Here is a 14,015-nt window from a genome sequence, read left to right as displayed (position 1 = left end):
ACAGGAATTCCTCCAAAAAAATTGTCCAAGAATTCTTCATGAAATTCCTCCAGGGATTTCTCCAGAAAATCAGACATTTCTTCAGGAAGCTTCATATATTTCTCCAGAAATTACTCAAATAAATCCTCCATGAATTCCTCCAGTAAATACTCCTAAAATTCCTCCAGAGATCCCTCCTGACATTTTTCTAGGAAAAATCCTGAATGTCTGCCTGTCAGAGTTTCCCCAATATTTCCTCCACGGCACAATGGTCGGAAAAAGATAAAGTTCGGCCAAAACTCTTTTTATGTGTTTAATTGAAGTTATAGGTTGCCTAAATATGTTATATAGTATTTTTAGTCTTTAAAAAGGGGTATTCAAAAATTACGTAATTTCAATAATTTCAAAAACGGTAAAAATCAGCAAACCCCATATTTTTTGCGTTTTTTGTTAGAAAATCAATTCGAATTTAAATAAATGATCATCTTTCGATCAAATCCAATCAAGTTTGTTCAAAACGTGTGAAAAATGTGGAAAGATAAATTTTATTTCAGTAAAAAAATGGAAAAATAACGTGAAATATATGAAAAAACATGACTTTTTTAAATAGCTCTAATTTGAAAAACTGCAAATTTCTGCAAAATATTTAAACGTTTTTAGGCAGCTCTAAGCATGATGTTTAAGATGTACTACTCGAAATTGCGGCGACACGTAACGATACGAACCGTTTTTAAACTTAAAAATTTCCAAAATTTCTAAGGTACAGTATATGAAAATTTGAAAAGTTTTGTGACATTTTAATTTTGCACTATACGTGCATTCAAACAGTCCAATAACAAGCTTTCATATGCTGGATAACTTAAAACATATATTCCATTCTCAAAATATTATTATTTTACTTTTTTCGAATAATTCATTTTTCAATTTTATGACTTAGGCCACTTTGGCAGTGAAAATGTCATTGAAATACAAAAGCTGGTATGCTTTTAATTAATAATCATAAAAGTACAAAGCATTAACTTTGTTATAAGGTGAAATAAAGTTTAAAAATATCAATTTCGTTGTTTGAAAGTTTTGGCCGCCCCTTTGTATGGAGCCCGACCAATGTGCACGGATGCCTCCATAACATGCTAAAGGAATTTCTCACGGAATTCTTCCAGGTATTCATCAAGAAATTTCTCCAAGGATTCTTCCATGGATTCCTCCAGAAAATTATCAAACAATTTCATCAGGAATTCCTCCAGGGATCCATCCATGATTTTTTTCAGAAATTCCACAAAAAAATCCTCCAGAAATTGCACCAGGAATTCTTTATAAAATTTGTTGAGGAAGAACTCCTGAAATTCCTCCAGCAACTCCTCTAGGAATTTCTGCCTGAGTTCCCCAAGAATGTCTCCCGGAACCCTTCCAAGAATTTCTCGAGGAATTCCACAAGAAATTTGTCCAGGAAATCCTCCACGGATTCCTTCAGGAATTTCTTCAGGATTTTTTCCAGCAATTTATCCAAGAATTCCTGCAGGATTTCATTCATAAATTTCTTCAGAAATTCCTCAAAAAATTCCTCCAGGTATTCCTTCAGAATTTGCTCGAGTAGTTCCTTCAGACATTCATCCAGAAATTTCTCCGAGATGCCTCCAGGGATTTCTCCCCGAAATTCATCCATCCATGAACTCCACCAGAAAATCCTAAAGTAATTTCACCCGAAACTCTTCCAGGAATTCCTCCAGGAGTTCCTCGAATGATTCCGCGAGAAATTCCCCCAGGGAATCCTCCGCGGAATCCCCTAGGAATTTCTCCAGGAGTTTTTCCTGAAATTTCTTCCGGAATTCCTCCAGGGATGCAATAATGAATGTCTTCAGAAATTCCTTCAGATATTCCTTCAGAAATTCCTCGAGAAGTTTCTTCAGACATTCCTCCATTAATTTTCCAGGAAGCCTCATATATTTCACCAGAAATTCATCAAATAATTCCTCTGGTAAATACTCCAATAACTTCTCCAGAGATTCCTCTTGAAATGTTCTTTTAGGAATGACTGTCAGAATTCCTACAATTTTTCTTCTAGGGATTTCTCTAAAAATTGATCCTCGATCCTGATCATTCCTCCAGATAATCCTAGATGAATTTTTAACGGAACTCTTACAGGAATTCCTCCTAGAATTCCTCGAAAAATTCCCCCATGGATTCCTCCAGGAAATTCTCAAGGCATTTCTTCAGAAATTCCTCCGAGGATTCATCCATGAATTTCTTCAGAAATTCCGCAAAAAATCCTCCGGGAATTCTTTCAGATATTTCTTAAGGAAGAGCGCCAGAAATTCTACCAGGAACTCCTCCAGGGATTCCTCTAAAAAATCCTCCGGTAATTTTCACCAAAACTACAGGGATTTCTCCTTGCATTCCTCAAAGAATTCCTCCAGAACTTTTTCTTGGAGTTTCTCGAAGAGTTCCTGCAGGGATTCGTTAAAAAATTTCTTCAGAAATTCTTTTAAAAAAATCCTGCAGAAATTCCTCCAGAAATTCCTTCAGAAATTTCTCGAGGAGTTCCTTCAGAAATTTCTCCATCAAGCCTCATATATTTCTCCAGAATATCCCCAAATAATTCCTCAAGGAATTCCTCCAGTAAATACTCCAGAAATTTCTTCAGAATTACCTTCAGGAATTCCTCCAGAATAACCCCCAGGATTTCCTCCAGAGATTCCTCATGACATTTCTTCCAGAGAAAATCCTCTAGGAAAGTCTGCCAGAATTATTTCAATATTTCCTCCAGGGATTCTTCAAGTAATTGCTCTACAGATTCCTCCAGAAAATCCTAAAGGAATTTCTACCGGAACTCTTCCAGGATTTCCTCCTGGAATTCCTCGAGCAATTCTTCAATGGATTCCTCCAGGAAATTCTACATGAAATTCTCAAGGACTTCTTCAGGGATTCATTCCTTCTACGATTTATTCATGAATTTCTTCAAAAATTCATCCAGAAATACCTCAAGGAATTACTCCAGAAAATCCTCTAGGAATTTCTGTTAGAATTCCTCCAGAGAATCTTAAAGGAATGTCTCCCGGAACCCTTCCAAGAATTCCTTCAGGGATACCTCCATGGATTCCTCCAGGAATTTCTGGATTTTTTTTTTCAGGAACTCCTTCAGAAATTCCTTCCTCCATGGATTCCACCAGAAATTTCTCTGAATGCCTTGAGGCTTTTTCCAGGAAATCCTTCACGGAATCCTCCTCATAATCCTCAATCAATTTCTCCCAGAACTCTTCTAGGAATTCCTCCAGGGATACTTCCATGGAATCCTCATGGAATACCCCCAGGGATTGCTGCCGGAATTCTTACAGAAAATTCTCTAAGAATTTCTGCCAGAATTCCTCCAATATTGTCTCCAGGGGTTCTTCCAGCAATTCCTCGACTAATTCCTCCAGAAAATCCTAAAATAATTTTTCACGGATCTTTTCCGGGAACTTCTCTAGGAATTCCTCCAGAGATTTGCTAAAAAATCCTTTATTAATTCCTTGAAGAGCTCCTCTGGACATTTCTCCAGGAAGCTTTATATATTTGTCCAGAAATGCCTTAAAGAATTCATCCAGGAATTTCTAGTTATTCCTCCAAGAATTCATAAATGAGTTCCTCCAAAAAATTATGGAGGAATTTATCCAGAAATACCTCCCGGAATGCAAACATGGATTCTTTCAGAAATTTCTCCAGAGATTCCTGAAGAAAATTATCCAGGAACTTCTCCAGCAGTTCCTCCAGGAATGTTGCGCAAAAAATACCTCAAAGAATACTTTCGGGAATTCCTCCAGGAATTCCTCCATTCATTCCTTCAAAAAATTCTTCAGTTATTCCATCTTGAATTCCTACAGGGATTCCTCGTGGATTTTCATCAAGGATACCTTAAGGAATTCCTGCTCGGATTTCTCCAGAAAATCCTGAAGAAATTTCTCCCGGAACTCCTCCAGGAATTCCTCGAAAAAATTCTCTAGTTTTTGCTCCAGAAAATCCTAATTGCTTTAATCACGACTGTTGCAGTTATACTCTTGGGATCTTTTCGGCGTATCAGTCTTCTCGTAAAAATCAAAAACTACGGTTTGATTTCTTTCTCCAACGTTTCGATCCTTATTGGATCTTTATCAAAGATTCTGTAATATATTTGTCACGTTAGATTAGTTTATAAAAGACGTTGCACTGAATTTACACATTACCGAAATAGTTGTCGTTTTTTCGTCAAACAGATTTTTAAACCTTTTAACCGTCATTTGATGTTTTAGCTACAAACACGTATATCGGGACATCGACAGACTGACGACGCTAAGAGAAGCAGGACACACGAACACTGACGCAGCGATAATAAACATTACCCAGGTAACCACTAAGCACTGTTCTGAGCATTATAACGGCCATTAAACAGCTTTTCAGTGCTAAGTAGCTCTATATAAGCATTCCTAATGCTTATAGGCACTATAACCAGTAAGAACTAAATTAAGCCCTGTAAGCCTATATAAAGCCTACAAGCTGTAAAGAAGTTTGTCAGTGCTGTCACAGGGCTTGGAGCACATGACGTTTATATCAATCAAAATAGATTTCGACCAAAACAGACTCGAGTCGGTCATGATTAATACATTTTAAACATCCATGTCGGACGGGATCGACGAAACGGGATTATTTTTGGCATGTTTATCGGAATGGTGTTGTTGAATAGATAATGGAATTTGGTTATCTTGATTATTCCATTTTTTTCAATCATGATAAACTCCAGCTCGTTTCCCTCTTCTTGTGAAACGTTTCCCGACCATTTATATAAACATTGCTTCTCCTGCATCAATTCCTGCGTTCGTTACCACCAACTTTACCACTCAATCATCCTCATCCCATATCATTTTCAACCCTCGAAATGCCCAAACTATTTTGTTTTTCATGGTTTAAATACTAGTTTGATCACACCATCCCCTTGGTGCATTGGTGGAGCAGATGAGAAAGGCAACGGACTTGGACTTGATCAGGAACCCGGAGGACAACAGCTAGAATCTGGATGAAGTAGCAAAAAAGCAACTTCAATGGAAGCGAAGGAAGTTAGAAAAGAACAGGAGATAAACAATTTTTTTTCTTTTTTCTTTGTCTCACTTTTGACAACTTTCGCTCCAGAGACTTGGTACGATATTTTAAAGTTGGCCGTATATCAGCCGAATAATTCGCCAAAAGTGGCTTTTGAGCAGCTCTATAAGAGGATATAGAACCAATTAGCTCTGTTAGCCAGGTTCTACATTCGACTATAGAGCCGACTTAATGCCATTTTTACGGCTTAATGGTTACTTGGGTAGGGAAAAGACAGCACTACTAGACCACGCAGCAGAAAATGACCATGTTTTCAGACTTGACAATGTGAAGATTGTAGATAGGACACACAAACCATCCAACCTTCCCATCTTGGAAAGCTGTCACATTAATAACACGCCACACACGGTAAACAAACGTACAGACACAGATAACCTGCACGTAGTCTACGCTGCCATATTACACACGATGCAAAACCTAATGAGAACGACAAGCAGAAATCAAAACAGAATCATTATAAACACAACGCACACACCACCATAACCGAATACACAACACACGAAGAGAGAAACATTTAACCGTCATTTTGAAAAGTGTTCAAGAAGTAGCGAACAGTGGTCCGAATTCCGACTATCAAATTTTGAAAAATTATGGTTTTCCGGTTAAAAACGGACAGAATTGTAAGTAATACTTGACACTCATATTGTTAATAACTGACGATAATATTTTGTAGCTAAAACATCAAATGACGGTTAAAAGGTTTAAAAATCTGTTTGACGAAAAAACTGTGGGACAACAGAGTGGACCGACCGACAGACACGGACTCCCAACAGGCCAGCGGAATACCGGAATCCTCCGGACAATGCGTATCCGTGATACAAGAGAAAAACTTAACACGCAGGACCGACTACTTTTGTACACGTCTTTATTCGCTCGTATCGGTTATAGACTGAATGTTCGTTACGGTTATCTTTCTCTCACTTGTGTTGCCAGATTGGCGGTGCAGTGACGGCGTTACTATAAACGTCGCCCCCACTTTATAGCTGACACTCCTCCTCGACGTCACGGAACCGGTTCAGCCCGGCCATCGGTGCTGACTGGCCCCATCGCTTCCACGAATCGCTGCTGCTTTACCGCGCCTAACGGTTTTGTTAAGATGTCCGCGGTAATCCCCTCCGACGGGCAGTATTGGAGAACCACCACGCCTTTATCGACCAGGTCTTTGGTGTAGTGCATCCTAGTGTCGATATGTTTCGACCTTCTTGACTTCCGATCGGTCTCCACGAACTCGATGCAACCACGGTTGTCTTCTAGAATGGTAGTTGGCTTCATCTGCCGCTCGCCTATTTCGTCCAGTAATTGTCTCAGCCAGACCAATTCACGGCACGCTTCCGATAGAGCCATATATTCGGCCTCCATGCTGGACAAGGAGACGCTAGTTTGTTTCCGGCTCGCCCAGCAAACTGTAGCCTTCCCCAGTTGAAATAAAAAGCCGGAATTCGATTTCTGGTCCGACGGGTCCCCACTCCAATCCGCGTCGCAATACCCGACGAGATTTAGCTGCTCATCCTTCGCGGGCGACAACTTCAACTTGTAGTTAGCGGTCTTCAACAAATATCGTACGACCCGTTTGAGTTCGACCCAGTCGGTCTCTGTGGGACTGCTGATCTGCCTGCTTAAGATGGACACGCTTGCGGCTATGTCCGGCCGTGTATTCACCGCTATATAAAGAAGGGCTCCCACCAGGCTGTGGTAGAGCTCGTTCGATTCCAGAGGCTGGCTGTTCTCCCGGCTGCGGTAATATCCAGGATCGAGAGGGATACTCGAACCTTTGGCGTCCAGTAAGCCGAACCGTTGCGCAACAACCTTGATGAACACGTTCTGATCCAGGCTGAAAAATCCTTCTTCGTCTCGTGTCACTCTCACACCTAGAAATTGGTTAACTTCACCAAGTGACGTCAACGAAATCTTCTTCCGCAGCTCTCCTTCGACATTCTGGATCTCCTCCGGAGCCGTACTCGCCACAATCATGTCATCGACGTAAATGAGAAGGTAGATGACACCACCGTTAGCCAACTTCTTCACATAAAGGCATGGATCTGCTACCGATTGAGTGAAACCGAGTTCTTGTAGCATTGTACTGATCGTCTCGTTCCACACGCGTGCGGCCTGCTTGAGGCCGTACAGGCTCCGCTCGAGCCGGCACACGAACCTCTCCCTTCCACGAACGACGAATCCTTTTGGCTGTTGCATATATACCTCCTCCTTAAGCTTTCCGTGGAGGTAAGCGCTCTTTACGTCAAGGTGGTGCACATGCATCTTTCTTTGACCGGCGACCGTCAGGAGAATCCTCAAAGTTGTCTGAGTCGCCACCAGAGCGAAGACGGCATCATAATCTACTTCGAACCTCTGAGAAAAGCCCCTTGCGACTAGCCGGGCTTTGAATCTGGAAATGTTGCCGGAGCTGTCGTGCTTCTTCGTATACACCCACTTACAGCTGATTGGTGTACGTCCAGCGGGTAGTTCCACAAGCTTCCACGTTCGGTTTTTCATCAGCGACTGATATTCCTCCGTCATTGCCTCTTTCCACAAACCCTGTTCGGCTCCGGACACTGCTTCCTCGTAGGTCGCTGGCTCCTCCTGTGCGTTGACAACGTAGTCTTCCAATCGCTTTGGCAACACGCCTCGGGTGCTCCGCTTCTGATCTTGTCCTGCCGCTTTCGTTTGGTCGGGCTGCCCGAATAAAACGGTATCATACATAAGCCATACGGGCTATCATTTTCTTATTATTCGTGTTATCATAAACTGGATTATAAATCGATGATACTACTTGCTATCATATACGGAGTTTTAATGATAGACCGAATGGGTTGTTAAGTATCGTTACCATTCAAAAGTGCCATTTTTCTCGAACAAAATTTTAGCACTATTATTCATATTATGATCGCTTTATCATATTTTTAACGATACTGTGAATAATAAAAACAAAACGGAAATATTTCATGAAATATTCTTTATCGACTATAGAACAAAAATACACCCCTGCGAGCATTCGCTGGGCACTGTCAAGTTTTTGTATCATTATACGAATCGTTGTTTTCATTCGTGGTGATTTTTTTAAAGTTTGCTGTATCTCTGGCTGGATTGGGAATCGAACCGTGTTAGTGATGTGCTTGCTCCTTCTCGCGTGGTGTCTCCGTTCTAGACCAAATGGAATCGCCGGTCGCGAGTGTTTGAAAGTGGTAAAACTAAAAACTCTGTCGAGTGGAACATCTTCCTTCACACTAGTATTGGCCGCATCGGAAGGTATGTTTTTCAGTGGTCTCCAGTGATTTGCTGGTCGCAACTCGTCGCTGGAAACATTAACGTCAGCAGTTATAAGCCGTCGTAACAAGAACCTAAAATTGTCTTCACTACAATTGTGTTTTTTGTGCCTACAAAGTGCCGGATTTCGTTCCCCAACTCTCTCAAATATTCTGCAAGTGGCATGTAACCCCAAAGTGACTGGAACCTGCGACCGAGCCTGCGACCGCAAGGGCTTTTGTTCTGAAGCTCCGCTCGTGGTTGTACATGCACTCAAGTGAGGTAGATGTGAAGTGTTAAACCCATTTTTGTGGCTAAAATGCCAAACATCGGCATTGAAAATCGGATGACAATGCAGACTATCGTGATGACCAACCATTAAATAATAAATATAGTGAAAAAATAGTCAAAGACATTATTTTTGTCGCTGAAATTTGCGGTAACCTTATTATTAAAAATGATTTCATTATTATTCGACGTATAATTATTATATGTTCAATGATACTTAAACAATTTTAAATTGTTGAAATTTTTCAATCTCTATAATTTTATCATTAAACGATAACTTATTGTATAGTTATTATTGCACCAATGGGCATCGTAAAATATGAACGATGCCATGAATAGTATTTTTCTATGCGGGTGGTCCTGTTCATCATCCCAGTCAAAGTAAGCTTCTTCCTCAGAATCTTCCTGGTCCTGGGGCTGCCCTGGATTACCTGCTTCTGCATGCTCCTTCGATTTCCTGGATGAGCCATCTACTTCAACGAAATGCTGATCTTCAGTCGCTTGCTGACCAACCGGCGCAGGTATCTCCTCCTGAAGCTCAACAAACCGAGCATCGCGACTTATGGTTATCTCATTTGTGTTCGTGTTCAAGAACCTGTACGCTTTCCTATCGCTGCAATAACCCACGAAAAGCAACTTCTTCGCTTTGCTATCCAGCTTCGACCGTTTAACATCGGGGATGTGAACAAATGCAGGGCAACCGAAAATCTTTAGGTGTGACAGCGACGGTTTCCTGCTGAACCACCTTTCGTAAGGCGTGCTATCCACAGCACGGAATGGCAATCTATTTTGCAAGTACGCTGCCGTGGCCACCGCCTCCCCCCAGTATTTTTTGTCAAGACCTGCATCAAGAAGCATGCAGGTGGGCATTTCTTGGAGCGAGCGATTCTTACGCTCGGCCACTCCGTTCTGCTGTAGGCCGCGGTGAACTGGACCTGAATACCCTCCTGCTCATAATACCGCTTCAGTTCATGGCCGGTGTACTCGCCCCCGCCATCAGATCTTATTACACATGGAGCCCGACCAAACATGTTCTTGACGTGCGCGACATATCTCTTAATACAATCAGTTACATCGCTCTTTCGCTTTAACAGACACAAGACAGTGTATCTGCTATAATCATCAATGATTGTCATTAAATAGCGGGCACCCCCTGGCGTCACGTGTGCCATTGGGCCGCATACATCCGTATGTATAACGTCGAGAACACGTTGGGTCCGATTGGCCGCGATTTTAGGAAATGGAAATTCTACATGATTTACCTTCAAGGCAAGGTTGACAAACCTGCCGGATCCCGCAATCCTGAATCTTGATATCCTTGGACAGCTCCTTCCTCTGGATCTCATCCAAAGCCGCCGGGTCCCGATGGCCAAGCCGGCGATGCCAGGTGTGCTGGCAATTCCGCAGGTGCCGAGCCTCCTTGCCAAGCCGAGCTTCCTCTGCGACCTTCAACGCGAACAGATTGCCGCGGGGTTCCGCAACAGCCACCACTTTACCATGAGCTGACAAGATTTCACACCGCGAACCACTGAATTCCACTTTTAGTCCTCTCTTCACGAGTTTTCTCACTGATATGAGTCCACTGTCCAGTGAGGGCACGTATAGAACGTCCTTGAACGGAATGTCCACCATACAGTTCTCACCGTTCACACATTTCACTGTGCCTTCTCCAATTCCACCGGACATCGTCTCCGACCCGTCAGCAAGGACGACTTTCACTTTCACACTCGTGTCAAGTTTGTCGAAGAACGAATTATCGTTCGTCATGTGACTGGAACAGCCACTATCGACAATCCAAGGTCCACTACAACTCGTTCCAGCCACAAAACAAATAGCCGAATCACTTTCTTCGGCCTGCTTCGCCTTCGCACCACCGAACTTTGATTTCACATCGCGCTTCACATCACTACCGCTCGGGCCGCTCTTCGGCTGCTGCGGACAATTTCGGCGAAAATGTCCCGGTTTGCCGCACTGAAAACACACGCGCTCACTCTTCTTCTTCTTCTTGTTCATTTTCATCGCGTTTTCACTGGTGTCGCCCGAACGCTCTTGACGCCGCTGATGCTCATCTATCAACTTCTGCTTTACCAGCTGCATTGTCTGATCGGCATCCGGTCTGCCCTCCAGAGCGGTAACCAGACTGCCGTAAGACTCTGGCAAGCTGCGGTAGATCATGGCGATTTTGAGCGGCATCTCCATTTGCTGACCGGCACAGGCCAGCTTATCGAAAAGCTCCTCCAGCTCGTATAAATGCTTCTCGATATCACCCCCTTCGGCAATATTCAAACTGCATATGCGACGAAGCAAGGCTACCCGTGACGTCATCGATGATTTCTCGTGGAAAACTCGCAGTTTGTTCCACGCTTCTTCTGCCGACGTCGCACCGCGCACTAGATTCAGCTGGCTGTCCTCGACGGCGAGAACAATCATCGCCAGCGCCTTTTCATCGCTCTTCGTCCAGTCATCGGTGACTGGCACTGGTGCTGCGTCTCTAATCACTTTCCACAGTTCTTCGCGCTTTAAGTACATTTCCATGCGCGTTTTCCACACGGCAAAATTGTGGTTGTTTAATCGAGCGAACAGAAATTTCTCACTCATTTTCTTCTCCGATCGACACTCGCGACGAGAACGAAAACACTCAGGCCCTTTCCACCTGCTTCGCTAGAAATTTCTCCCGGCCCCGAACACACCAGCAATCGAAACGCGCCCTCGAGTCACCTCCCAAACACACGCACACTATCGCAGCCGTGCGCTGCTCCGCAGCTCGAGTCAAATGCCACCGCCGAATGAACTGTGCCGAACGAAACCAACGCCGCCGCCGCGCCGAAAACTTTTCGCGCACTAATGGCTTCCAAAAGCACTTTTCGTCCCGCAAAACACTTTTTCTTGCACACAAACTCTGGGCCCATAACCTGTGGGACAACAGAGTGGACCGACCGACAGACACGGACTCCCAACAGGCCAGCGGAATACCGGAATCCTCCGGACAATGCGTATCCGTGATACAAGAGAAAAACTTAACACGCGGGACCGACTACTTTTGTACCGTTCGTATCGGTTACAGACTGAATGTTCGTTACGGTTATCTTTCTCTCACTTGTGTTGCCAGATTGGCGGTGCAGTGACGGCGTTACTATAAACGTCGCCCCCACTTTATAGCTGACAAAAACGACAACTATTTCGGTAATGTGTAAATTCAGTGCAACGTCTTTTATAAACTAAACTAACGTGACACATATATTACAGAATCCTTGATAAAGATCCAATAAAGATCGAAACGTTGGAGAAAGAAATCAAACCGTAGTTTTTGATTTTTACGAGAAGACTGATTTCATTTTCATTTTCATTTTGCAGCATTTGGTGGGGCAATGAGAGCGCAAGTCAGTCCAAAGCCGATGATAAGGAGGGGTAATGGCTGAATAGTCTTTGCTGACCACATAAACGCCATGGGATAGGAAAAGGGTATGTTGGTGTGGGATTAGGGTGTTGGTGCAGACTTGACGATATCAATGCTATTCAGATGCAAAATAATTTTAAGGCTCAATAGTGAATCGCATACCTTCCAAAACCAAAAAAACAATAATCCACAAAATACCAAGCAAGTCATAGAAAGAAAAAGCGCCCGATTGTTTATTTTGTCAATTATAACAAACGGAAACTTCTACCCTCTCCGACTCGCCAGTCACCCCGGAAAAAATGTCCCTTCAGTTCTGGAAAATATATTATCCCCAATTAAGCCTTTAATCGAATTGTCCGCGTGGTCTTGTAGTACCCCTGCTAGGTAAGAATCAGTCATTGCCATACATATTAAATGCTAGACATGACCCCATGAATAGCATTTGCATATGTAAAAGCTTTGCTGATGTGACTTTCCTATTAGGCAATTCTCTCATCTCATGTTTGTCTTCAAAACCTTATCAAGCTTAGAAAATTGAAGTTGATAAACAATACATTACAGGGTTCGAATTCCCATAGAATGAGATCATTCATTCGCACTACAACACCATAGGAGATAATACCACATTGGCTGATTACAGTACAAATGTGAAAAATCTCCCTTTTCCCCCTATCCGCAACCCGGGGACGCGCCCTGTTGGATTTCGAAAGCCTCGGAGAATATTACAAACCTTCAATGGCATTCCCATAAACTAACCTACATTGCCCATTCAGGGGTCTGACTGGGCCAGTTACCCTCCCTCAGTTTGTAATATTCTCTCCAACTTGGAATTATATTTTCCCGGCACATAAATGACTTCGACAAATGTTCGATATACTATGCAGCGTCATGATCAGTATAACTATATTAGATGACTTGGAGATCTGATTCTTACAGAATTGTTTGCCATTGATTATACATTCAGCTATTCTAATCATTACTGCAAAGGCTATCGACCACATGCCTGAAATCAAAGCTTCCTGGAAGATATAATCCAAGCCCAGGGTTTTTTACGAGAAGACTGATACGCCGAAAAGATCCCAAGAGTCCAGAAAATCGTCAAAAAAAATTCTTCATGGATACCCCCAAGAATTCCTCTAGGTATTCCTCCATGAGTTTATCCACGGATTTCTCCAGAAAAAAAATCTCCTGGAACTGTTCTAGGAAATCCTCGAAGAAATTCTCCAGGGATTCCTCCATGAATTTCGCCAGGAATTCCATTAATGAATTTCTTCAGTTATTCCTCAAAAATCCCTCTAGGAAATCTTTCAGAAATTGCTCGAGGAGTTCCTTAAATCATTCCTCCAGGAAGCCGCAAATATTTTTCCAGATTTTTTTTCAAAAAATTCCTTCAGGAAATCCTGCAGAAATTTTTCCAGGAATTCCTTCATTTTTCAGGAATTTCTCCAGAAAAATCTTTAAGGATTCTTCCAGAAATTTCTCTATTAATTCTCCAGGGATTCATCCTTGAATTCCTTCACAGATTCCTTTAGGAATCCCTCCTAGGATTACAGCAGGGATTTTTCCCGGATCTTTTCTGGGTATTTCTCTAGGATTTCCTTTAGGGATTTCTCCATGGATTCCTCCAGGAATTTCTTCGGGAATTCATCCAGGAGTACATCCATGAGTTTCTTCAGAAATTACTCAAAAAAATCCTTCACAAATTCCTCGAAGAGTTCCTCTATAAATTCCTCCAGGAAGCCTTAAATATTTGTCCAGAAATTCCTAAGAGAATTCATCCAGGAATTTCTCTAGATATTCCACCAAAAAATCTTCCAGGAGTTTTTCCAATAATGTTTCGCAAAAAATACCTCGAAGAATTCTTTCGGAAATTGCTCCAGGAATTTCTCCATTATTACTTCAAAAATTTCTTCGTTAATTTCATCTTGAATACCTCCGGGAATTTCTACAGAGATTCCTCCAGGAATTTCTGCAAGGACTCCTATAGGAATTCCTGCTCGGA

Source organism: Aedes albopictus, chromosome 1 (genome assembly GCF_035046485.1).
Source record: "Aedes albopictus strain Foshan chromosome 1, AalbF5, whole genome shotgun sequence".
NCBI classification, from domain to species: domain Eukaryota; kingdom Metazoa; phylum Arthropoda; class Insecta; order Diptera; family Culicidae; genus Aedes; species Aedes albopictus.
Note: the sequence above shows the minus strand (reverse complement) of the source record.